Raw genomic sequence first — 27,978 nt, 5'->3', positions numbered from 1 at the left:
TATATATATATATGTATATATATACAATTCAGTATTACATGGCAATTAGAAAGAAGGAAATCTGGCCATTTGTAGGAAAGTGGATGGACCCCGAGGGTGTCATGCTAAGCGAAATAAGTCAGGCAGAGAAGGACAGAAACCATATGTTTGCCCTCATAGGTCTAACAGGAGAACAGGAGAAACAAATGGAGGACCAGGGGGAGTGGAAGAGGGAAAGAGAGTTGGGGAGAGTGAGGGATGCAAAACTTGAGAGACTATTGAATACTGAAAAGGAACTGAGGGTTAAAGGGGAAGGGGGAGGAGGGAAAAGAGGTGGTGGTGATGGAAGAGGGCACTTGTGGGGAAGAGCACTGGGTGTTGTATGGAAACCAATTTGACAATAAACCATTAAAAAAAAAAGAATATCTGCTGATGCCAGATGCCAAATATGGGAATATCAGGGCTTTCTCCTCAGTTTACTCAGATGTGGGTAAATGGGGAAGAGTGAAAGAAGAGTTTAAAAATATCTCCCGCCCACAAAAGGAGTTGTACTCCTCATTATTGTGCTTTTTCTAATGTCTTTTTTCCTTTCCAGCCTAGAGTTAGTACCGTATATCAGAAAGAGCACAGGCTTTCACATCTATAACTTTAGAGGCCATGTTTTAAGGAGTACATCTATGAGGACAGGCAAAAATGAAGTTCAGAGTCAGCTCTATTCACAGGATTTATAAATCATTCCAAGGATAAGAGAATTGCAGAGACAAGAGATATATTTGAGTTAGTTAGGCTGCTTGACATCCCCCTTAGGTTTCTTGTAGGAAATGTGTTTAATGAGGCAAGGATGACTAGTGGTCCGGGGAAGAATTCACCAGGTATAAATTGTACCCAAGAAGTGGTGTAAAGGTTATGTATGGCACTCAGCAAACTTTGACCCCAGCCACTCCCTGAAATAACTTCCTGATAGAGGAAAAACAGTAATTCTGCTGCTCAGCAAATCACATCATCAAGGTTCAGATATCTGAACAGTTTTCTATATCACAATCTATGATATCTGTACCATAAATAAATCAACATCACCTCACTTGCCTTTGCATTATAGGTCCTAGGATTTTCCCCATTATGTTTGATTTCTATCTAGTCCCATGGGCAAGATGGGGTATGGTTTACCTCTGCCTAAAATAACTATCTTTGGACTTTTGCTGTGAAACTTACTAGGGAATTGGATGATGATGAGTTTGGGGTGAAGTTAAGAAATCAGAATCACTTAAGTCTTAGAGTTCAGTGACAAGATTGTCTTTCCTCAGGACATTTCTTCCACATCCTCCTCATATGTCTTTCCTCCAGCCCTCAGACTACTCATCCAGAAGAAAAAGTAAGGACAAAGGAATACTTTAGCCATGCTCTCTTAGAGGCATAAATGAAGGTCAGGCTTGTGGAAACACAGTTTCACATCCCATAAAGTCATTCCCTCTGTATTTCTCTTACCACAGTGGTCGTTCATTCAATCTCAGCACCTTATTAGTCTCTGGATTTTCAGGCCTAGAATTGAGAAATAGTTATGTATTCTTTTTTAAAAATGTTTTATTTTTGAGAGAGAGAGAGAGACAGCATGAGCAGGGGAGGGTCAGAGAGAGAGGTAGACACAGAATCTGAAGCAGGCTCCAGGCTCTGAGCTAACTCTCAGCACAGAGCCCAACATGGGGCTCAAACCCACGAACCGTGAGATCATGACCTGAGTCAAAGTCCGATGCTTAACTGACTGAGCCACCCAGGTGCCCCAAGAGACAGCTGATGTATTCTAATCTTCCTTGCTCCAAGGTCTCTGGCTTCTTTCTTCCTGCTTTCTCTTCAAAGGACTCTTCCATACACAGATGGAGAATAATAAGATTAATAATTCTTTTTCCTAAGACTTCAGTAAATCTTTACTGAACATTTACTAAGTATGAGGCCCTATGCTAATTGCACAGAAATATATGTGAATATTTTTGCCATTGCCCATACAAACCTTGTTTTATGGGGCCGGGGAAGGAAACAGATATGCAAGTAAAAAATGAAGCTAAAATATGCTAATTACAAGAGTTGAGGAATGTTACCCCATGTCATATACTGATAAAAGAGTGACTGACTTTGCCTAACTTGTTCTTCCAAGGCTAGTTCAAAAGCTACCTCCCTGTAAAGAATTCTTGGATAAAAAACCAGTTGCATTTTCTATTTGACCAGTTGACCAATTTTTCACATTTCATATATTTAGTGCCACTTACCTCATTTTATTTTTGCTCCGTACTGGATTGTGAACTGCTTGAGAATAAGAGCTGTGTCTATTCCATTTTAGGCTTAGTTGGATTTGATTTGCAAACATTATCATAAAATTTTTTTCATCTTCATGATTAAGTTTGGGTTAAACTTTTCTTTCCTAGCAGTGTCCTTGTGCAATATCGGTGGCTTGATGAAATTGGCTGCTCTTTTCTCCCTTCTTCAAACTAGTTTATGAAATGGGCGTTTGTCTTTTAATATATAGTTACCCTGTAAAAATGAATCTGGAGTCTTTTGGGGCGCCTGGGAGTCTTAGTCGGATAAGCGTTCAACCTCAACTGAGGTAATGATCTCACAGTTCGTGGGTTCGAGCTCTGTGCTGACATCTACCTCGGAACCTGGGGTCTGCTTTAGATTCTGAATCTCCCTCTCTCTCTCTGACCCTCCCCTGCTCGTGCTGTCTCTCTCTGTCTCTCAAAAAATAAATAAAAACCTTAAAAATATATTTAAAAAAAAAGAATCTGGAGTCTTTCAGGGATGGAGAATTGGAAAACAAATTCTGTTCCAGTTAGCTACCTTTTCTTTCTTTTTTTTTTTAATTTTTAAAATGTTTATTTACATTTGAAAGAGAGAAACAGAGCACAAGCAGTGGAGGGACAGAGAGAGAGGGAGACACAGAATCTGAAGCAGGCACCAGATTCTGAGCGTCAGTACAGAGCCTGACACAGGGCTTGAACTCACAAACTGTGAGATCATGACCTGAGCCGAAGTTGGATGCTTAATGACTGAACCACCCAGGTGCCCTTGGTTGGCTACACTTTCTAAAGTGACTATGTCATTTTAAATTTGTATTCTTCCCAGCAATGTTCGTGAATTACAGGTGGCCATATTTTTGTCAACACTGGTATTGTCAGTCATTTGAGTAAGTGCAGTGCTATCTCATTATAATTTTATTTTGCATTTTTCTAGTAATGAATTATTTTGAACATTTTTATGTGCTTTTCAAGCATTTGTATATCTTCTTTTGTGAAATGTCCGTTCAAATATTCTGCCTGTTTTTCTTTCTTTCTTCCTTTCTCTCTTTGACTCTTAAGTATTCTTTATATATTCTAGCTACACGTCTTTTGTTCAATATATATTGCAAAGTTTTCTCCCATTCTGAGGCTTGATATTTTCTTCTTTTTAAAAATAATGTTTATTTATTTTGAGAGAGAGAGAGAGAGAGAGAGAGAGAGAGAGAGAGAGAGAGAGAAAGAATGTGGGAGGGCAAGGAGAGGGAGAAAGAGAATCCCAAGTTGGTTCCACGTACAGCACAGAACCTAATGTGGGTCTTGATCTCACCACTGTGAGGTCAGGACCTGAGCTTGTATCAAGAGTTGGATGCTTAACTGACTGAACTAACGAGGTGCACCTGATATTTTCTTTTGTTAACTATGTCTTTCAAAGGGTAAACTACTTTAACTTCAGTGAATGCCCTTTTATCAATTTTTCTTTAATTGTGTTTTGTGTGTCCTGTTTAAGAAAAACTCTTGCTCAACCCAATGTTTCAAGATTTTTTTTTTCATGTTTCCTTCCCAAAGATTGTTTCAGCTCTTATATTTACTTCTGTGATCCATTTTCTGTAAAAACTTGTTTATGGTGGGAAACAAGGATGAAGATTCATTTCCCCTCACTATAGAGATATTTGTTCTGGCACCATGTCTTGAAAACATCTTTTCCATATTAATTCAGTGGGCAACTTTAAAAAAAACCAATTATGTAAGTGTTAGTCTACTTATTAACTCTCTTCTTTCATAAAAAAATTACAAAGACAAATTGAAGAATAAATGGAGACATATAAAAAATGTTCATTGATAGGGAAAATGGGGGTGGAGTAAGAGGACCCTAGGCTCACCTTGTCCCATGAATACAACTACGTAGTTGTCACATCATCCTAAATACCCCAGAAATCAACATGAAGACTGATGGAACAAACTCCACAACTGAAGGGAGAGAAGAAGTCCCATCAAACAGGGTAGGAATTGTGGAGATGAGGTTTAGGGCAGAAATAAATTATGGCAACTTAGGAGGTGAGGGAACCTTAGGTGCAGATGAGGGTGAGAGAGAGAGGAGCACACGAGGAATGTGTATGTGTGGTTGGGGAGGCACAAGAGGAAAGTTTGCCCATAGTCATTGGCTTGGAAAGCAGAAGGTGCTGAATTTCCTGAGTTCTTGCAACAAGTGGGGATTAAAACCTGGAGGTTTAAGGGTCAGTAGGTTTGGCTGGGATAGAGCCTGGAGAGCACAGCCCTGCTTCTGGAGAGAAGGTGGACCCACAACCCATCAGCAGAAAGCATGAAAGCAGCAAGATGAATAGCACCTGGACACATAGTGAGGTGAATATTTGCTTTTCTTGGAGCTTGCCTCTGAGAGACAGTGTTTATACAGACACCTGTCTGGGCAAAAGGAGCTGGCCTGCACCATTCTCCTCTCCTTCCCCTCAGCATAAACACAGAGCTACCTGCATGAAGCAGCACACAGTAGGAGGACAATGGCTGCCTAACTTGGTACACCAAGTCACACCCCCATGTGCTCTGGTATAACCCTACTACCTAGTCATGCTTTCCTCAGTCCCAGTGTGGGGTCCCCTCCCCACAAGGCCAGCATAGGCCCCTGCCCACAGTCTACTCCTGACCAGAGAGTTTTGCAGTGTCCCAGTTCTAGAAGAGGTAGTGACAGGTCTCATTTCATAAGCAGACCAGAGCACACCTAGTTAAAATTCACCACTTTCAGACTAGGGATGAAACACTGCCGACACCAGGCTAGAAGAGCCTCTACAGAGGACTGGCCTGACGCATAGAGCAGCCAGAACGGAACAGCACAGTGCACGGAGCACACACTGAAGACACTCCTGGAACCACTGGGCCCTGGGCACTCCATGACCTCTTCTTCATAAAGCCATTTTTTTCAGGAGCAAAACACACAACTGGCTTTTCTAATACACAGAAGAAGCCAGATACTTAGGCATATGACATGACACAGGAATCTATTCCAAAGAGAGAAAACGATAAGGTCATGGCCAGAGATCTAAGCTAAACAGATATAAGTAACATACCTGATGGAGAATTTAAAGCAATAATCACAAGGATACTCACTGGACTTGAAAAAAAAAAAGGGAAGATATCAGTGAGACCTTTACTACAGAGATAAAGACCTTTACTACAAGATTAGAAACACACTTGATGCAATCAACAGCATGCTGGAAGAAACAGAGAAATGAATTAATGACCTAGAACACAAAGCAATAGAAAGCAAAAAAGGTGAAAAAAAGAGAGAAAGAAGAATTATGCAAAACAAGAATAAACCTAGGGAACTCAGTGATTATATCAAATGTAATAACATTAGTGTTATAGTAGTCCCAGCAGAAGAGAGAGGAAAAAGGGCAGAAAACTTATTTGGAAAAGTAATAGCTGAAAATTTTCTAATCTTGGGAAGAATACAGACATCTGGATTCAGAAGGCACAGAGAATCGGGTCAAAATCAACAAACGCAGAACAACGCCAAGGCATTATAATTAAATTTTCAAAAAAAGAGCACAAAAATATGTCTTAAAAGCAGCAACAGAAAAGAAGTCATTGACTTAGAAGGCAAGGCCAGTAAAGCTGGCTGGAGATTTCTCAACAGAAATGTGGCCAGCCAGAAGGAAGTGGCATGATATGTTCAAAGTTACTGAGTAGGAAAATCTGCAGCCAGAATATTGCATCCAGGAAGGCTGTCATTCAGAATGAAACCAAAACTAAAGATGTTCATGCCAACAAATCAGCTCTGTAAAAAAACAGAGACTCTTTGAGTTGAAAAGAGAGACCAAAAATGATAATGTGAAGGCAAGAAACACAAAAGCAGTAAAAGTGAGTATTTCTGTAAAAATCAGTCAAGGACCTCACACAAAAAGGGATATAAAATATAATAATGCATATATAAAATGAGGGGCCATGGAGGGGGAGAGGTGAAAAGAATGGACTCAAACTTCAATGACCATGAACTGAATATACACTGTTAATTTGCAGAGAAGGTTTTATACAGACCTAATGATAACTATATATCAAAAACCAAAAATAAAATGACAAAGAATAGAGGAAGAAATGAAACTATATCACTAAATAAAATCAGCAAACATGAAAGACAGAAAGGATCAGAGAAAATCTCCAGATACCACCACCAAAGGAGTAATAAAATGGAGATAAATATGTATCTATTGATAATTACTCTGAATGTAATAGGACTAAATGCTCTAGTCAAAAGACATAGGGTGTCACAATGGATAAAAAGCAAGAACCAGCTGTATGCTGTCTAGAAAAAACTCATTTATACCTAAAATCACCTGCAGACTGGAGGTAAGGGGATGCAGGAACACTTAATTTGCAAATGAATATCAAAAGAAAGCTGGAGCAGCAATACTTACATTGGACAAACTAAACTTTAAAACAAAACCCATAACAAGCGACAGAGAAGGGCACTATATTATAATTAAGGGGACAATCCAACAAGAAGATATAACAATTTTAAATTATGTGCCTCCAACATGAAAGCGCCCAAATACATAAAATCATAACAAACATAAAAGAACTGGGGCGCCTGGGTGGCTCAGTCGGTCGAACATCAGGCTTCAGCTCACAGCTCACAGTTCGTGAGTTCGAGCCCTACATCGGGTTCTGTGCTGAGAGCTCAGAGCCTGGAGCCTGCTTCAGATTCTGTCTCCCTCTCTCTCTGCCCCTCCCCTTCTCACGCTCTCTCTTGTCTCTCAAAAAAAAAAAAAAAAAAAGAAAACCCATAAAGGAACTAATCCATAATAATGCCATAATAATAGGGGACTCTAACATATCACTTATGTCAATAGACAGATCACCTAAACAGAAAAGCCATAAGGGAAATAATGGCTATTTTGAATGCCACACTGAACTAGGTGGACTTAACAGATATTTTCACAGTGTTCCATCCTAAAGCAGCGGAAGACACATTTTTTTTTGAGTGAAAATAGGACATTTTCCAGAATAGATCACATACTAAGTCATAAAACAGACCTCAACAAATGCAAAAAGTTTCAAGTAATACTATACATGTTTTCTGACTACAACACTAAGAAGCAAGAAGTCAACTACAAGAAAAAAATCTGGAAAGGATCACACATACATGTGGGTGAAACAACATGCTACAATGAATGGGTCAACCAGGAAATTGAAGAAGATCTAAAAAATTACATGGAAAGAAATGAAAATGAAAACACAACAGTCCAAAACTTTTGGGAACTAGCAAATGCAGCCTAAGAAGGAAGTATATAACAATACAGCCCTATATCAAGATGCCAATAAAATCCCAAATAAATAACCTCACCTTACACTTAAATGAGCTAGAAAAAGAACAGAAGGAATTATTTCCAGAAGAAGGAAAAAAAATAATAAAAATTGAGAGAAATAAATTATACAGAAACTAAACAAACAATAGAACAAATCAATGAAACCAGGAGCTGGTTCTGTGAGAAAATAAAAAAATAAATAAAATTGACAAGTGTCTAGCCAGTCTTATTAAAAAGAAAAGAGAAAGGACTCAAGTAAACAAATCACAAACGAGAGAGGAGAAATAACACCACCACAGAAATACAAACAATTGTAAGAGCATATTATGAAAAACTGTCTGACAACAAATAGGACAACCTAGAAGAAATGGATAAATTCCTAGGAAATACAAACTACCAAAACTGAAACAGGGAGAAGAAGGAGACTTGAACAGCCTGATAACAGGAAGGAAACTGAAAGAGTAACCAACTATCTCCCAACAAACCAAAGTCCAGAACCAGATGGCTTTACACAGGAATTCTGCAAATGCCTAGGAACATATAAATGACCATATTGAAATAAGGAGAAGATAACAGGAAAGAAACAGCCTGATAACAGGAAAGAAACTGAAAGAGTAACCAACTATCTCCCAACAAACCAAAGCCCAGAACCAGATGGCTTTACAGGGGAATTCTGGGAATGCTTAAGGAAGAGTTAATACCTGTTCTTCTGAAACTATTCCAAAAAATAGAAAATGAAGGAAAAGTCCCAGATTCATTCTATGAAGCCAGCATTACCCTGATACCAAAACCAGATAAAGACCTCACTAAAATAGAGAACTAGCGGTTAATACCCCTGATGAACATAGATGTAAACATTCTCAATGAAATACTAGCAAACCAAAGCCAAAAATATGTTTATAAAAACCATTCATCATGATCAACTGGAATTTATTCCTGGGTTGCCAGGGTAGTTTAATATTCTCAGATCAATCAATAAAATAATTCACAAAAGAAAGGATAAGAACCATGTAATCATTTCAGTAGATGATAAAAAAGCAATTTGACAAAGTACAACATCCATTCATGATAAAAACCCTCAAGAAAGTAGGTTTAGGGGGAGCATACCTCAACATAATAAAAGTCATATGTGAAAAATCCACAGGCAATATCATCCTTAATTGAGAAAAACAGAATTTTCCTCTACCATCAGCAGCAAGACAAGGATGTCCACTCTCACCACTTTTATTCAACATAGTACTGGACATTCTAATCACAGCAATAAGACAATGTAAAGAAGTAAAAGGCATCCAAACAAGCAAGGCAGAAGTCAAACCTCACTATTTGCATATGATATGACACTCTGTATAGAAGACCTGAAACAGGGGCGCCTGGGTGGCTCAGTTAGTTGAGCGTCCAACTTCGGCTCTGGTCATGATCTCACGGTTTGTGGGTTCTAGCCCCACATCAGGCTCTGTGCTGACAGCTAGCTCAGAGCCTGGAGCCTGTTTTCAGATCCTGTGACTCCTTTACTCTGTGCTTCCCTCTGTCTCTCTCTCTCTCAAAAAATAAATAAAGACATTAAAAAAAAAAAAAAGAAAGAAAACCTGAAAGCCTCAACCAAAAAACTGCTAGAACTGATACACGAATTTAGTAAAGTTACAGAGTAGAAATCAGAGTACATAAATCTGTTGCATTTCTATACACCAATACTGACAAAGCAGAAAGAGAAATCAAGGAATCAATCGCACTTTATAGTTGCACCAAAATCCATAAGATAGTTATGAATAAACCTAACCAAAGAAGTGAAAGATATGTACTCTGAAAACTATAAAATACTGTTGAAAGAAATTTAAGTGGACACAAAGAAATGGAAAGATATTTTATATTCATGTATTGAGAGAACAAATGTTGTTAAAATCTCTATAATACCCAAAGCAGTCTCTACATTTAATGCAACCCTTATCAAACCACCAGCATTTTTCACAGAGGTAGAACAAACAATCCTAAAATTGGCATGTTACTGAAAATAGCCAAAGCAACCTTGAAAAATAAAAGCACAGCAGGAAGCATCACAATTCTAGGTTTTAAGTTATATTGCAAATCTGTAGTAATCAAAATAGTATGGTACTAGCACATAATAGACACACAAATTAACAGAACAGAATAGAAACCTCAGAAATGACCCACAGGAAAGAATATCCAATGGGGAAAAGGATCATCTTCTCAACAATTGGTGTTGGGAAAACAGGACAACAACATGCAAAGGAAAGAACTGGACCACTTTTGTACACCATACACAAAAAACAATTTCAGATGGATTAAAGACCTAAATGTGAGACCTGAAACAATAAAAGTTCTAGAGGAGAACATAGGCAGTAATCTTTTTTGACTTCATCAGTAGCAAGTTCTTTCTAGCTATATCTTTTGAGACAAAACGAACAAAATATCAAATAGACTATTGGGACTACATAAGATAAACAGCTTCTTCTGCAAAGTGAAGAAAACACTCAACCTACAGAATGGAGAAGATATTTACAAATGACATGTCTGATAAAGAATATAAAGAGTTTATTATCTATAAAGAGTTTACTAGTCTCAAAACCTATAAAGAGTTTATTAAACTCAACGCCCAATGTTGAATAATCCAATTAAAAAATGGGCAGAAGACATGAATTGACATTTTTCCAAAGAAGGCACCCAGATGCCCAACAGACATATGAAAAGATGCTTGACATCACCTCATCATCAGGGAAATACAAATCCAAATTACAATATCACTTCACACCTGTCACAGTGGCTAAAATCAACAACACAAGAAACAACAGGTGTTGACTAGGATATGGAGAAAGGGGAACGTTTTTGTATTGTTGGTGGGAATGCAGACTGGTGCAGCCACTCTGGAGAACAGTATGGAAGTTCCTCAAAATGTTAAAAATGGAATTACCCTATGCCCTAGCAATTGTACTACCAGGTATTTACTCAAAGGACTAAAAAAATACTGATTCAAAGGGATACACACACCCTGATATTTATAGCTACTTTGCCAACATTAGCCAAATATGGAAAGAGCCCAAATCCACTGACTAATGAGTGGATAAAGAAGATAGGGTGTGCGTATATATATATATATAAACTCAACACCCCAAATTGAATATATATCATGGAATATTACTCAGTCATTAAAAAGTACAAAATCTGGCCATTTGAAATGATATGGATGGAGCTAGAGAGTATTATGCTAAGGAAATTAGGTCAGAGAAAGACAAAAACCCTGTGATTTCAGCAGTATGTGGACTTTAAGAAACAAAAGAGATGAACATGAGGGGAAAAGGGGGAGGCAAACCATGAAACAGAGTCTTAACAATAGAGAACGAACTGGGAGGCGGTTGGGTGGGAGAATGGGTTAAACCAGTTACGAGTATTAAGAAGTGCACTTTAGATAGGCACTGGGTGTTGTATGCAGTTGATGAATCACTAATTTTTACACTTGAAACTAATATCACACTGTACGTTAACTAGGTGGAGTTTACATAAAAATTTGGAGGAAAAAGAGAGAGTAAAGAGTTTCAGGTGTTAAGTCCAACTCATCGTAGTAGGAATTTGTAAAATTATGCCTTTCTGATTTTCAAAGCCAGATGTTATGTGGTTTTATCCTCATTCAGTTTGCCTGTGTCTGGTGCTTGGTGTGAGGGGTTGTTTCTTTCCCCTCTCCATGGCCCTGGGTTCCTCCATCTTGTGGACAGTCTGGTTTAGCTCTGTACTGTGTCTTTGCCCTTTCTACCCTCCTCACCATGGATTCTTCTGTACATTTAAATGTGGAATGTCTGGCCTACAAGTGTTTTGATTGTGTTCTGGCTCATTCACATTGATATGGGTTTTATCTAACTTTATCTGTGGGAGGAGTTGAGCTTAGGATTCTCCTACTCCACTGTCTTCCCCAGAAGTGTACTTTTCTTTAATGGGAGAAATCCTAAAAATGCTTTTGAAGAAATTAACAAGCAGATTTTTAAATTTATATGGAAATGCAAAGAATGTAGAATAGTCAAAATGATTTAAAAAAGGAAGATAAAATTAGAGAAATTTAATTACTTGAAATCAAGACTCACTATAAAATTACAATGATGAGAATTTAATTTTAATGTATATTTTATTTATTTTTATCATAATAAGTGTACTCTTTAATCTTAATAACTTATTTCAGCCATCTTCCCAATTTCCCTTCCTATGGTAACCATCAATTTGTTCCCTATAGTTAGAGTCTGTTTCTTAAATCACTGTCTCTCTCTCTGCTTGTTTGTTTGTTGTGTGAATTTTACATATGAGTGAGGTCATGTGGTATTTGTCTTTCTCTGACTTATTTCGCTTAGCATTTTTGGTTCTGTGGTCAAGAACTCTTTTAGATTTTGTTTCCCTGAGAATTTTTATCTGTTTTTCTGTTCTGTATGATAGCCTTGTTAGATAGAATATTCTTGACTATTTTTTCCATTCAGCACTTTGAATATCTCATGCCATTCCCTTCTGGTCAAAGTTCCTGCTGAAAAATCCACTGATAGTCTTATGGGGTTTCCCTTCTTTTCTCTTGCTGCTTTAAAAATTTTTTTCACTACTTTCTGCCATTTTCATTACTATGTGTCTTGGTGTGGACCTCCTTGGGTTGAATTTGGGAGGGGGAATCTTTGCCTTCTACATCTGGATATTTGTTTCCTTCCACAGATTCAGGAAGTTTTTAGCTATTATTTCCTCAAATAAATTTTTAGCTCCTTTTTCTCCCACTTCTTCTGAGATCCCTATAATGCCAATGTTATTATACTTGATGGAGTCACTGAGTTCTTTAAGACTATTCTGATTTGCTTACTTTTCTTTCATCTCCTTTGTTCAGCCTGGCTACTTTCCATTACTCTGTCTTCTAAGTCATTAATTCATTCCCCTTGTTCATATTTTCTATTACTTATTCCATCAAAGGCATTTTTAATTCATTTTTTGTGTTTGTAATCTCTGACTGGTTCTTTTTTATCTCTGTGTTGAGTCTCACTGATGTCCTCCATCCTTTTCTCAAGTCCAATGAGTATCTTTAATGATGATTACTTTTAATTCTCTATCAGGCTTATTATCTTATATGCATTTCACCTGGGTGTCTTGCTATGGTGTGGTCATGTTCTTTCATTTGCAACATATTTTCTGTCTCATTTTTTTCTCTCTGTATCTGTTTCTGTGTGTTCGAAAAGTTAGTTACTTCTCTTATTCTTAACGATAGTAGCCTTATGAAGAAGAGGTCTTGTATTGCCCTGCACTGCAGGGTTTCTGTTCCCCAGGGCCTGGCACTTCAGGAAGAGTACTGCTGTTGAGTCTTGGCCTCTTATTCCTTTAGTCTGGTTGCAGAGGCTCTCTTTGCCTATTCTGTGTAGTGTTTGGTCCCCACCATGGGTAAGGCATGTTTTAACAAGGTGTGTGGTGTTCTACTTGGGAAATGAAACCTTCCCCTGCCTCCAGTGGACCTGAGGTGCGGGGGACCAACCCACGCACCACAGTCGAAAGGTCCCGAGTAGGGGGTTGGTGTCGGTGAAAATATCTCTAAGAAAGAAGACGGACAAGATGAACAGGACAGAAGAGACAGACGAGACAGACAACGTGGATGGTGGTAGGTAAAGCCACACTTTATTAAGATAGCCAGGGTCTTATATACCATAGGTGATTACATCATTTCTTTAATGGTTACATAGTTCAAAGTCCTTTAAGACATGCTCAGGATAAGGTCATTCTTATCAGGACAGTAGTAAGTAGCAGGAATAGGTCATTACAAAAGAGGAATCCCCTAATAATAGTCCGGTTTTAAACATAAGATAAACCTAAAGATATCTATAAGGAGATATACATTCCTTAAGGCCCTTCATCAGTTATTCAAGGGTAAGATGCTGATCCTTCTATATGTAAATCTTTTGGCAAAGGATTATGTTTACTCCCAACAGCAGACAAAAGAGCCAGAAAATAAAGTAAGGGAAGGTCACTGACTGACCCAAGTTGATTCAAAGCCTAAAAGTATATGCCTCTTTGCAAAGTAATGAGAAAATCATAGGATGAACAGAAGCCACATGTGCGGCCCAAGAGGCCAAATATTGTTTGAGGGTTATTATTGCCTACTGGGCCCCAACACTGAGGTCCCACAAAACGCGTGGGTTGGGAGATGTGTTGGTAGGGTTTGTGCCAGCCTTCTTGGAGGACAGGGCCCTCAGTGCTGGGTCTAAGCTGAGTGTGCATAAGAAAGGCAGATCCTCCCAAAGCACAGCTGGGTTGGGGTGGGGGGTGGGGCAGCATTGGTGTAAGCAAGTGAGGTAATGAGTGGCAGCAGTGGCTGTTGTTTATGGTGGGGGGCTGGGGAGGGAAATGGTGCCTGCCAGTCCTTTGTTCCTGGAGGAGTCTTCCAGGGATCCCTGTCTCTCTGGACCACACTCTAAATGAGGAAATTACTCTTCTTCCCATCTGCCCGTTGTTTTTCAAACTGCCAGTCCTTCTACCCCCAAAACCAAGAGCACACTATACACACTGGATGTTAGCCAATTTTACAATAAGTTATATTTTTTAAAAAAAAACTGCTTTTCTATGCTGTATCTGCACTGGCTGTTTGCCATTCTGTCCCTTTAAGGTTGGAGACTTTGCTACTGCCCTCCTGGCTCTCCTAGACCCAAGCCCATCAATTTATAAAAATTCCAAGTTTTAAGTCCCACTGGTTTTTAAAACTCATGAAATTTGCTTTCAAAAGCAAATATGGTGGGAAATTTTTAGGGCTCCCTGGTGTAAAAGTCTATTTCCTGCCCTTCTCTGTGCCACCAGCTCCCTCTCCACTGTGGATGGCCATGACCCATTTGCTCCCAGGCCACATCTTTGCTCTTACTACCCTCTTTAATGTGGCTTCTTCTCTACCTTTAGTTGTGGAGTTTGTTCCTCTAGTGTTCAGATCATTTTCTGGATTACATATGCTGGTGTGAATGGTCTCTAGTTGTATCCATGGGAGGAAGCAAGCTGAGGGTTCCTGTACTTCATCATCCTTCCAGCCAACTTCCAGAGCATAACTTTAGTTTTACAGAAAAGTTGTGAGATAGTATAGTGAGTTCCTGAATACATATGTATATAATTTCTGCCCACCCTCTAGTCACTTTTCCCTAATGTTAACATCTACCAGAACTATGGCACATTTATCAAACTAAGAGATTGACATTGGTACATTACTATTAATTTAACTCTAGATTTTATTTGAATTTCACCAGTTTTTCCATGATTGTCTTTTTCTGTTCCAGGATGACACTGCATTTAGTTGTCACATATTATTTTCTTTGGATATGTGATAGTTTCTCAGTCTGGCCTTTATCATGGCCTTAATTAATAACAGTTTAAAAGAATACTGGCCCAGTATTTTATATAGTTTACTTCAATTTGGATTTCTTTGGTGTTTATATTGTGGTTATGAGTTGTTGGTTAAAAATACCACAGAGACAAAGTGTCCTCATAAATATATTGGAGGGTACATACTATGAAGGAAAAGAGTTTTTAGTGAACATTGACATACTCCACTTTGATTTTCTCCTCAAAGTGCACAAAATTTTCTATAACATAGTGTTGCTTTTATCCTTCAGTCACTTGAAGCCCATTTTCTGGACTATATTGCCAGTTCTTGGCTAAGCCTAAGCATTGATAATAATCCATAGCCCATCATTATTATCAGTTCCTCTGATGCCATGGGGAAATAATCCTTAATTCTGCCCCTTGAGTGTATTTTCCTCTTTTTTCCTAAATAAGAATACAATCATCAACAAACTGGAGTGCAGCTAATTTATGAATGTTTGGCCCTCCAACATTGAGTTGCCATACGTGAACTATACTTCTTGACACTGTCTGAAAACATCATTGACTGTGGCCTGTTTTTGGAGGGTTAAGAAGTCTGCAAGGAATATAATGCAGGGGCCAAAGTCATGAAAGCCACCTGTTTATGTGTGCAATTGGTGTTCCCAGTGGTCCACTGTTCTATGTTCCTGAATATAGTATTGCCTTTTAATGACAGAACTCTTTCATGCATTTCCTTTCCTAATAGAATGATGATATGTTATAACAAGGACAGAATGGATATTTCAGATCTCAACATATTTTATGTTCTTTCATAATATAAGAGATTTCTTTTAAAGCCCAATAATAGGCCAAGAGGCCTTCTAAGTGGGGATTTACCTTAAACATATGGGTAGTTTTCTAGTCCAAAATTCCAGTGGTTACTACTGGATGGAAGTCATAGGCCTTTGCCAAAGGCAAAGGTGGCATTGAGTCAACATTTGCAAAAGTTCAGATCATGGAGCATGTTATGTGCAATGGACCCAATGTGCCGTTGCTCTTTGAAACTCCAAGAAGGCCTCCAGTTAAATTCAGCTTGTGTTTCCTGATAACTTTGTAAGAGCCAATGAAATTTCCAGGTGATTTCTCAAGAAGTGAAACTTGATCAATTTTGTGCTCTTGTTTTGATTTTGGAGCTTAATAGGACAATTATTTATTTTTGGTTGTCTGAAAAATGTGTTTAGTCATCTTGGTCCAAGTTATGCATGAGAATTTTATTAAGCATAAAAAGCGGTCTAGGAGGCCTAGGACTCCTGTCTGTGGGATTTTTGATTACTCATTCAGTTTCTTTGCTGGTTATGGGCGTGCTTTTCCTGTTTTCTGCTTTCTGTTTCTTTCTGTTTCAGTTTTGGTAGGTGATGGGTTTCTCGGAATTTGTCCATTTCTTACAAATTGCCTGATTTGTTGGTGTATAATTTTTCATTGTATTCTCATAATGGTTTGCATTTCAGTGGTGTTCATTGTGATCTCTCTTCTTTCACTCAGGATTTTATCTATTTGGGTCCTTTTTCTTTTCTTTTTAATGTATCTGGGTAGAGGTTTATCAGTTTCGTTAATTGTTTCAAAGAATCAGCTCTTAGTTTAATTGATGTGTTCTACTGGATTTTTGTTTTTGTTTGGTTGTTTCTATATCACTTATTTCTGCTCAAAGTTTATTATTTACCTTTCTCTGCTGGCTTTAGTCTTTATTTGTTTTTCCTTTTCTAGCTTCTTTAGATATAAAGGATTTGTGTATAGGTATAAAGTTAGGTTGTATATTTGGGACCCTTTCTTCTTGAGAAGCGCCTGAATTACAATGAAATTTCCTCTTAGGACTGCTTTTTGATGTATCCCAAAAGGTTTGGACTCTCATGTTTTTATTTTCATTGACTTCGATGTATTTTTAAATTTCTTCTTCAGTTTTCTGGGTAATCCATTGATTCTTTAGTGGGATGTATTTAACCATGTATTTGAGTGCTTTCCAATTTTTCCTTGTGGTTGACTTCAGATTTCATAGGGTTGTGATCTGAAAATATGCGTGGTATTATCTTTTTTTTTTGTACTTGTTGAGGGCTGACTTGTGATCTATATTCTGAAGAATGTTCCATATGCACTCAAAAAGAATGTGTATTCTCCTGTTTTAGGGGTAATATTCTGAATATATCTGTTAAGGCATCCAGTCCAGAGTGTCAATGAAAGCTACTCTTTCCTTGTTTTTTTCTGCTTAGTTGATCTGTTCATTGCTATAAGTAGGGTGTTAAAGTCTCATAGTATTATTACATTTCATTAACAATGAGTTTATATTTGGGTTCATCAAGTTGGGGGCATAAATGTTTACAATTGTTAGATCTCCTTGGTGGGTAGACCCCTTAATTATGGTGTAATGCTCTTTTTCATCGTTTGTTACAGTTTTTGTTTTAAAATATAATTTGTCTGTTATAAGTATGGCTACTCTGGCTTTTTTTTTGACATCCATTTGGATAATAAATGGTTCTTCATTCCCTTACTTTCAATCTGCAGGGGACTTTAGGTCTAAAATGAGTCTCTTGTAGGCAGCACATCAATGGATCTTGGTTTTATTGTTTTTTTTTTCTTCCATTCTGATACCTTATGTCTTTTGATTGGAGCTTTTAATCCATTTATTTTCAGAATGATTATTGAAAGATATGTATTTAGAGCCATTGTACCATGTATAGAGACACACGTATAGGTGTTTCTGGTGATGTTTTCTGGTCCTTTGTAGTCTTTGTTGCTTTGGTCTTTTTTTAATTCTCCACTCAAGGAGTCCCCCTTAAAATTTCTTGCAGGCTTGGTTTAGTGGTCATGAACTCCTTTAGTTTTTGTTTGTCTGGGAAACTCTTTATCTCTCCTATTCTGAGTGATAGCCTTGCTGGATAAAGAATCCTTAGCTGCCTATTTTTCCCATTCAGTTCACTGAATATTTCCTGCCACTCCATTCTGGCCTGCTAAGTTTCTATGGAAAAATCTACTGCCAACTGCTCTGTCTTCTCTTGCAGTTTAAAGACTTTTTTCCCTTGCTGCTTTCAGAATTCTTTCTTTGTGTATTTTGTAAATTCGACTATGGTATGCCTTGGTGATGATTAACTTTTGTTGAATTTATTGGGAGTTCTCTGTGTTTCTTGGATTTTGATATCTGTGTTTTTCCTCAGATTAGAGAAGTTTTCAGCTATAATTCATTTGAATAAATCATCTGCTCTTTTTTCTCTCTCTTTATCTTCTGGGACTCCTATAATAAAAATGTTAATCTGTTTTAATAACTCACTGAGTTCTCTAAGTCTGCCTTCGTGGTCCATGACTTTTTTCCCTCTTCTTTTTAGCTTCATTATTTTCCATAATTTTATATTCTCTATCACCGATTCCCTCCTGTACTTTGTCCTTATTTTTATGGCCTCCATTTGGGATTGCATCTCAGTTATAGCATTTTTTAATTTTGGACTGACTAGATTTTAGTTCTTTTATATCTGCAGTAAGGGATTCTCTCATGTCTTCTATGCTTTTTGCAAGTCCAGCTAATATCTTTATAACTGTTGTTTTAATTTCCAGTTCAGACATCTTATTTGTATCTACATTGATTAAATCTCTGGCCATCATTTCTTCCTGTTCTTTCTTTTGGGGGTGAATTCCTCTGTTTTGTATTTTGGAGAGAAGGAAAAAAAAGCCAAGTAAAACAAAATAAAGATTTTTAAAAATCAAAGAAAAAATTTTTAAGTAAAATAACTAAAGGAAGCTAGATCATGTGTGTGATTTGGTTTGCTTGTTACTAGGAGCTTGGTAGAAAAAAGAAAGAGAGAAGAGAAAATAAAAGGTAGAGGAAGAAATAAAAATTAAATTTTTAAAATTTTAAATTAAAATTTAATTAAAAAAATTTTAAAGTATATAAACTAAAATAAATTTAAAAATATAATAAAAATTAAAAATTGGTCTTTATCAAACAAACAAAACAAAACAAAAACAAAAGAAAAAATAAAAATAACAAAGAACCGCCCCCACCCCCCTAAAAACCACTTAAAATATTCTAGACACTTTTTCCTCTAGAGTTGAAGGTGAGAGCATTCCATGGTCAACAGATTTGGTGTATGCCTGGGGTTTGTGCTATTTTTCTGGGAAAGGGGCCTGGTGCTGTTAGACTCTTCAGGTGTAATTTCCCTAGGGAAGATGTGCCTGCGGGTTGCAGGGGGGCGGGGATTGATGTTGCAGGTCCATTTCCCACTTGGTGGTGCTGTTTAGCTGACTCAGAGGGATCAGGCTGTTGGGTGGCTTCACAGTGTTTGCTCAGCTCCCCAGCAGCAGGCCCTCACAGACCTGCAAAGAGGGACTTTTCCTGTGTACCTGATTTCCTTTTGATCTCTGCCTTTACCCTGTCTCTCTCCAAGCTGTCTACCTGCCAAATAGCACAGCACTCGTGTTTCTCATGTTTTAACTCAGGTGTCTCTATGTTTCAAAACTCCACACTTCAGAAACAACCCCCATCCCTGGCCTCATCTGCCCTGATCTGGGGGAAGGTCTCCCTGCACTGTGTCCGGTGCCAGCCAGCAGATCAGAGTTTTTGGTAAATCACTGTTACACAGCCTGCATCAGGGTTTGCAGACCTCCACCAGTATCTTTGTTCCTATAGTGGTGAGTGGGAGATTTCAATGGCTCCCTCAGGTCCTTTGCCCTTGGAGAGGTCAAATTACGTCTACCAGTACACTCCAAGCAAGGGAACCACTTCTCCCCACTGTGACCCTAGGGATCCTCAGACTGCCTGCTATTGGGGCTCAGCTCTACTCTCCTGTAAGAGCACTACTCACCTTCTTAAGCATGAACCTGGCAATGTTGCAGACCCCTGAAACTTCAGAATCTGTGCTCCACTATTTATAAATAACTGGCAGTATTATAACCCTCTCCTTTTCCCCCCAGCAAAGGATTGGGGAATAGTTTTCTTGTATAGTCCCCTGAACGTATTTTCACTCTTTTTTTTATTCTGTGCTTTCTCTCTCTCTTTTCTCACTACTTCCACCACATTCAGTGCTCCTTCCCTTGGGGACTGTCCGGGGCTCTTTTCTTTCACTAACTCTACAAAGTTACCACCTTGCACAGGTCCTTTTTCTACTTTGCAGATGTGCAACCTGTTCTCTAAGACTTCTAATGGATCTCTTGGGTGTTCATAATGATTTGATATTTATCTAGCTGTGTTGGAGGGAGGAGGCAAGCTTAGGGTCACCCTGTTCCTCCTCCGTCTTACCACCAACCTCTGGATACCTTTTATTTTTATTTTATATTTTTAAAATTTTATGTTTTTTTAAAAATTTATTTTTGAGAGACAGAGAGCAGGGGAGGGTCAGAAAGAGAGGAGGATACAGAATCCGAAGCAGGCTCCAGGCTCTGAGTTGGCTGTCAGCACAGAGCCCGACATGGGGCTTGAACCCACGAACCATGAGATTATGACCTGAGCCAAAGTGGGAAGCTGGACGCTTAACTGACTGAGCCACCCAGGCACCCCTGGAATACCTTTTATATCATAAATCATTACTTGGGGAAATTAATAGAATTAGGAAAAACTTTAGTATTATCATTGAACCAACCCGAAGTTTCTTGCGTTATCAAAGTTTTAGGCTTAGGAATATTCCATTAACTATTCTTTTTTTCAGAATATATATTATGTGCCCTGTCTTTAACCAAGTTAATAGTTTCAGAATTACTCTACCTATGCTTATGTAAAATCCTCAGCTAACTTGAGGTTATGAGTAAGAACACATATGCATTCTATTCAACGAGTATCTGATGTAAGGGATATAGCAACTTGATCTTCTGTGTGCATAATTCATTTCAAAAAGTTTTCAGTAAAGTTGACAATAGTGCTTCCCACAGAGTGGAGTAACTTCAAATAATAGTTTACAGGTGTGAAATGAAATGTATTTGAGCTACTTGCAAAAGTATGGCACATTCAAAAGAGGTAATTACAAAAAATTTATGAAGGATTTACTTATAAAAGTAGGTTTAAGAGATAGTGAAACACCAGGGACTAACAACATTAGAAACAGAAATTCTAACATATCTATCTTTGTAGGAAAAGGCCAGTGCCAACCTGAGTGTGCCAAAGTGAGAACCAGAAGGAAAAAAATTCTGATCTGCTCCACCCCCCTCTACTTCTCAGACACCTGCAAGAGCCTCTCATTGGCCAACTCAACTTGTAGTCAGAAGGCAAGAAAGCCTAGTGATTCAAAGCACTGAAATTTGCTTCATGGTATATAATGCAAAGTGTAGAAAGGTGATGGTGATCCTGAAGAAATAAGGGGAAATTATTCAGTATACTTATGTGTCTTTTAAAAAGTACCACCTGGTATAAAAGAAAATATTCTTATGAAGGTCAACAAGACCCATGTGACATGGACCTGCCTTTTTGTCTAATTTAATTTCGTATCAGTCTCCATATACAACTTGTATTCTGACTATATACTGAACTTTACTTCTTCAATGTCCAAGCTCTTCCCCCTGCCTGAGTTTTTTCCCTTTGCTTGACAGTTTTTATTCTTCTAAATTTCATCTTCCTTAACTTACAAGCATTGCCTGATGGTTCTACCATTGTAGACTAAGCTAAGCCTTCTGTTCTCTGTGTTCCCATACCTTTTGTAAATTACTTCAATGATAGGAAATCTTATAATTTGTTGTCAGTAATATTTATTTTTTTCCTTTCAAGTAGTCCTTGAATAAGGACATGTACACCCTAGAGTGGGAGGTTTGAGGAAATTCAAGACGGATCATGACCACAAGATGGCAGAAGGACATTAGCTTTTATTTCCTCGCTAGCCTCATTTCCTGCTTTTGCCCATATATGCTAGATGACTTTCTGTTTCCCAAACATAACCAGCCGTCACACATTTTTGCCTTGGCGTTTCCCTTCTATCTAGAATGCACCACCCATTTACTGTTTGCGTGATAAAATCTGATTCCAAGCAAGCATTTGAGGCTAATGCCATTATTTTTACTACAATCTATTTTATCACCAAAATACCTGTGTTCTGTAATCTGTCTTGTCTCTCTTCATCAACACCCTGCCTATTCTTGAAGTTACTATAAAATGTCATTTTCCCATATGTTTTTATTTTCCCCCAAAGATGTAGCTACTTACTTTTAACTCACAGAATTTTTATGATACTTCTGTTTGGTCTTGTTATTATAGTTATCTGTGTACATCAATTATTTTCCTCTGTTAGATTGAAAAAAACTATTATTTAAATGTGCAACTGATACGTATTGAGCATCCTTTGCATCCTGGGTACTATGGCAGGTATTTTGCACAACTTATTTATTTTGAGCAAAGAAATAGGTATTATATTTATTTCATAGGTAAGAAGATCAAGGTAATTTAGTTTGTGAGTGGAAGAATTCAAAATCAAACACAAGTCTTTCCAATTCAGAATCCATGATCTTTCCAATATTCCCAACAGATAATATATTATTCATCATTGCATACACTTCAGTACATATCAGAATGCTTTTTTAAATAGTAATAGTTGTTCAAAGAACTTTAACTTTTGCTTATTTTTTCCAACATTTCTGAAAAATCTGGTCTACAATTCACATTACTTTTTTTTTTTTTTTTTACTTTTGCTGCCAAAAATCACCTTGAGTAATTGATTAGCACTCACCACGCACCATGCAATGATCCATGTGATGAATATTCAATCCTGGACAAGACAGATATCTTTCCACAGACAACTTTCATTTCAGGGCAGGGTAGATGTTAGGGTATGTGTGAGAAAAACAAGAGACACCTGGGTGGCTCAGTGGGTTGAGCCTCTGACTTCTGCTTAGGTCATGATCTCACAGTTCTGAGTTCAGGCCTCATGTGGGGCTCTGTGCTGACAAGCTGGGAGCCTGGAGCCTGCTTCAGACTCTGTGTTTCCCTCTCTCACTGCCCCTCCATGGCTCATGCTCTGGCTCTCTCCCTCTCTTTCAAAAATCAATAAACCTTAAAAAATTTTTTTAAGAAAGAGAAAGAGACAAGCAATAAAATATTAGTATGATTATTTCTGTTATGAAGATGATGGAATAAGGTAATGTGGTAAAATATTACTGGGGTTGGAAGATAGGGGGTTTTTGGGAAAGAATACTCTGATGATATAATAATTCAGTTTAAACCTGAAGGAAGGTAAGAAAGCTGATAAGTGAAGAACTTGGAGAAGAATCTTCCGAGAATGAAGAAAACCAAATTCAAGGGATTGAAACAGAAGCTAGTTTGGTGTTTTAGGGGACAGAAAAAGCCCACTGTGATTGGAGCAAAGTTGAAAAACAGGCAAGGGAAGAAGATAAAAGTCCAAAAGTTTGATTCATATTCTACCTTTCAGGTCATAAGGAGGATTTTGGATTTTATTCCACTTCATGGAAAGCATTTGGATCATTTTATCATTTTAAGCATGGAAATGACATTGTCTGGTTGAACTTTAGGAAGATTGTTTTGTCTCTTGGTTGAGTATATAGAATAGGGGTGACGAGGAAGAAGCAGTGGTAACAGGTAAGAGACTGTGAACAGTACCTATAGGTATGACGGGATGTCGGTTTGTGATTCTGCTACTTTATATGGCAAAAGGATGATTATCCTGGATGGGCCTGACATAATCAGTTCAGGTATTAAAAGACACAAGAAACCGCATCAGGTGTGCTCCTGATGATCTGGAAGAAAGCATGTGAACTGCCTGTGGGGGCCATGTGCGTCTGGGAGCTGAGAGTGATTCTGGGCTGAGAGCCAGCAAGAAATTGGGGACTTCAATCTTGCGGACACAAAAAACGATTTAAGTTGTGACAATTTTTGGTAATTTATTATGCAGAAACTGAAAATTATACAGATGATTTCTAGGATTTTGACCTGAACAAATAGGTTAATTGTGGTGTCATTCTCTGATATGGTCAAAGTTTATTACATGAGCAGATTGGGAGTCAGATTTCCTTTGGAATACCAATGAGACAGGTAAGTGGAGATGGAAATCAGACTGAAGTAGGTCATGCCTTTTAAGGGATGGGTCCAATCTGGAGATATTGATTAGAGAGTCATTCATAAATAATATTTCAAGGCATGGGACTGATAAGCATGGTTAGAAAGAAAGTGTAGATAGAGGAGGAAGAAGGATGCTGGAGTGAGGTAACATTCCAACATTTACAAGAGAGGTAAAGGAGACTAAGAAGAACCATCCAGGGAGGAGGAGGTGGGGAATGAGACACATTTGGGATCCCGAAAGCCTGGAGAAGGAAGTATGGCAAAAGTGTGGTCAGCCATAGTAAAAGCTTCTGAGAGGTCAAGAGGATAAGGATAGAGATTGGTCATTATGTATTCTAAGATGAAAGTCAGAGTGAACTTGATAAAAGCCATTTGTATGGGTAGGGAGGAAGTCAAGTAAAATGGAATAGAAAGAAAATATGAGATGAAGAGGTAGAGTTAGTTAAATATCAATAATTTTTGCTCTTAATATAAGCAGAGAAAAGGGGCTATGACAGGAATGGTACACTTCAACATAAAGTTTTGTTTATGGGTTTGTTTTAGATATTGGTAATTCCAAGGCATTTTATAAGGAGGGAGAAATTTTTGGTGGAGACTGTATTAGTTCTCCCTTGCTGCTATTAAAAATTAGCATAGGGGCGCCTGGGTGGCTCAGTCGGTTGAGCCTCCTACTTCGGCTCAGGTCAGATCTCACATTCCTGGGTTCGAGCCCCGCGTCGGGCTCTGTGCTGACAGCTAGCTCGGAGCCTGGAGCCTGCTTCCAGTTCTGTGTCTCCCCTCTCTGCTCCTCCCCCTCTCATACTCTGTTTCTCTCTGTATCATAAATAAATAAAACATTAAAAAAATTAGCATAAACTTAGTAGTTTAAAAGTGCAGAAACATATTGTTTTATAGTTCTGGAAGCCAGAAGTTTAAACTTAGTTTTTTGGGGCCAAAATCATGATGCTAGCAGGGATGAACCAGCTCCGGGGAGAATCCATTCCTTACTCTTCTAGCCTCTGCTGCATTTCTTGGCTTGTGGCCTCATCATTCTGATATTCATTTCTGAAGTCACATTGCTCTCTCCTCTTTTGTAGTAAAATTTCCATCTTCTTTCCTATTCTTTGATTACATTTAGGCCCTTCTTGGCTAATTCAGGATAATCTCTCCACCCCAAGATCCTCTACTTAATCACATCTATAAAGTTTCTTTTGCAATATTAGGTAAAGTTTATAGATTCCAGGCATTTGGTAATGAATATCTTGGGGGGGGGGAGAATCATTATTCAACCTACTACAGGGATTAAAAAAGATTGTGAGACAGAAGTAGACGAAGAGAGGGATACACAAACAGAGTGAGGGAATCTGGGGCAAAAGAGAGGAAGAGAGGAAGAAAGAGGAAAGAGGAGAATAATGTTTTGATATAAGTAGAACATGATGAGGGTTAGGGAAGAACTCTATCAGAACAGAAGGAACAAAGAAAAAGATAGAATAAAACCAATTTAACGGTTTAAAATTGCAAGACTTTTTTTTATTTTGTATGGAAATGGAAGTATAGAAGATCTTGAAAGTGATTCATAGGTGTATATCTAACTGGATGACTTAGTGAGATGGGAGACTACAAGGTACAGGGCAGATCTGAGTTGGCATAAGATGATTGATTCAGTTTTAATACACTGAGTTTGAGATGAATATAATGGTTAACACAGGTGATTTGTCTTTCCCAGACATTCTTCTAAGTACTTTACATTTATTTTTTTTAACACGTTTAACAAGTCTAGGAAGTAAGGTAAGTACCATCATTTACACATGAATCAGAGATATGACTTGTTCCAGGTTCTGTGACAGCCTGGTTCTAGAAGCAATGCCATCAGCTACCACATTAACATCCTGGTAGAAGTACCTACTAAGCTGATTACATAGCCCTGAGTTCCAAACCTGTCTGGGTTGGGTTAAGGAATCATCAGCATATAGATCACAGTCAAAACCATTAAAAAAATGCAGTAACTCAGGGAAAATATGTTAAGAGAGGATTAGTGGGCCCAGTGCCCTATTTATGTGGGGCTGAGATGCAGCTGTTAGGCTGTGGAACGTCCTTTTCAATATTAAATAGTGAAGCACAGTGCTTTCATACTGGTGACAAATAGATTCTTCTCTGACTCCCGTGTATCCTACCATCATCCTAGCTCCCCAGGCACCAAGGAATCCTGGGTGGGCTCTGCCAAGGAGGCATATTCAGTTTTATTTTTCAAATAAGCATTTATTGAGTTTATCCTATGGTGTTGTGGCAGAATATGATGAATAAAAAAGAAATTTCCATAAGAAATTTATAAAAAGCCGGGGCGCCTGGGTGGCTCAGTCGGTTAAGCCTCCGACTTCGGCTCAGGTCAGATCTCACATTCGTGGGTTCAAGCCCCGCGTCGGGCTCTGTGCTGACAGCTAGCTCAGAGCCTGGAGCTGCTTCTGGTTCTGTGTCTCCTTCTCTCTCTGCTCCTCCCCCTCTCATGCTTTGTCTCTCTCTGTATCAAAAATAAATAAAACATTAAAAAAAAAAGAAATTTATAAAAAGTGTCAGACAAAACCATGGAAACATGTGATTAGGCTTCAATACAATTATTCTATAGTGTCTCATAGGAGCCCAGAGGATACAGAAAGTATTGCCATCCACTCATTCATTCACTCATTTGATTCATTCATTCAACATGTATAAAAAGCTATTTTAAAGTATCTGGCATATGTTAGGCACCATATGTTGTTATTCAAAGATAATAAGACCAAATCCCAATCCTCAGGTGTGTGGTGGAGGACATGGCACAGACTTGATCTGCATATGAGTTTTAGGATAAAGATACAAGTAGCAGGTGCAGTGGAATATAATGGGAATAATAGCCAGTTTTGCCCACTTCCAGTGACAATGACAGTCAAAATTGTGCCCAAGCTCTAGTAGGTTGGTAGAAAGATGAGTTTTTAAACAATATTTAGGAAATTCTCACTTCCATGAGAAATTACCTTGGGGATTTTCATGCCCACCCCTCCATTTTCTAAGCCTAGGACATAGAGGTAGGCTGTGATCAGCCTGTTTCATACAATGTGTTAGTGGCTGAGCCACGAGCCCTACCCAGTCTCTGAGCCTGTCTAGAGATGTCCTCTCGGCCTCACATTCCTTATTCCCTGATGAGTTGAGGCTGACCAAACTTTTGGGAATCCAGTCCCTTTGCCCTTTACTCGTTGCTGTATCTCCAGCATTTTAATAATTATTAATAAAATTCATTTATTTATTCATTCATTTAACAAATTAATACTGAAATCCCTCCACATGCCAAACACTGTTATGTGTATTAAGGATAATGGAGCAAATAAAATAGTAAAATAGTTATAATGAATGTAAGGATGTCCACATCATTTAGTTTCCTATGGCTACTGTAACAAATTACTACAAACTTGATGGTATAAGACTACACAAACTTACTGTTATAGTTCTGAAGGTCCTAGTTTCAAAATCAGATTTGCTGATCTAAAGTCAGTGAGTTAGTAGGATTGGTTCCTTCTGGAGGCTCCAGAGGACATGTTCCCTTGCCTTTTCTAGCTTCCAGAGGCCACCCATGTTCTTTGGCTCTTGATCCTGTCTTCCATCTTTAAAACCAGTAGTGTATGGCTGTTTAAGCTATCCATTTCTTCTTGAGAAAGTTGCAGTAGTTTGGGTCTTTTAATGAATTTGCTCATATCATCTTAGTTGTTTAACTTATTCTCATGCTTTCTGTTAGGTTTCTTTATTTCTTTATTTTCTTTTGATCTTTCTGGACAGATGTTTATAATTGATCTTCATTATTTCTTTTCTTCCTCTTACTTGGCTTTAATTTGTTCTTTTTCTAGTGTTTTTTCAAGTTGGGAGCTGAGGTTACTGATTTGAGATTTTACCTCTTGTTGGGGTCCATCCAGCCAGAAGTGCTGTGTGGCCTTTGGCACCCTGCTTCCCCTACTTGAAAATGTGTATGCTTGACTGCTTGACCTAAATGGATCAGAGACTGGAGTTAGTTCTCCTATTGTTCATGCCACTTGGTAATTGTGGTTTCAGTAAATGGGCAGACTTTCTTATTGAAACT

The 27,978-nt window shown here is 38.2% G+C and overlaps 2 protein-coding genes across 11 annotated transcripts in view; one reads left to right on the top strand and one right to left on the bottom strand.

Annotated features, from left to right (window-relative positions):
• The window catches only part of LOC115272188 (interferon-induced very large GTPase 1-like), a 30,030-nt gene extending 27,765 nt beyond the window's left edge, over positions 1-2,265 (bottom strand). The window contains exons 1-2 of the mRNA XM_029915241.1: positions 2,241-2,265; positions 1,465-1,518 (exon numbers count right to left, since the gene is read on the bottom strand). The gene's annotated coding sequence lies outside the window, so the exon portion shown is untranslated. The remainder of the gene's footprint in view (positions 1-1,464; positions 1,519-2,240) is intronic.
• The window catches only part of LOC115272189 (olfactory receptor 2D3-like), a 184,094-nt gene that overhangs the window by 124,499 nt on the left and 31,617 nt on the right, over positions 1-27,978 (top strand). The gene's annotated exons all lie outside the window — the stretch shown is intronic.

The sequence above is a fragment of the Suricata suricatta genome, chromosome 11 (assembly GCF_006229205.1).
Source record: "Suricata suricatta isolate VVHF042 chromosome 11, meerkat_22Aug2017_6uvM2_HiC, whole genome shotgun sequence".
NCBI lineage: Eukaryota > Metazoa > Chordata > Mammalia > Carnivora > Herpestidae > Suricata > Suricata suricatta.
Note: the sequence above shows the minus strand (reverse complement) of the source record. Positions and strands in the feature narration are given on the sequence as shown.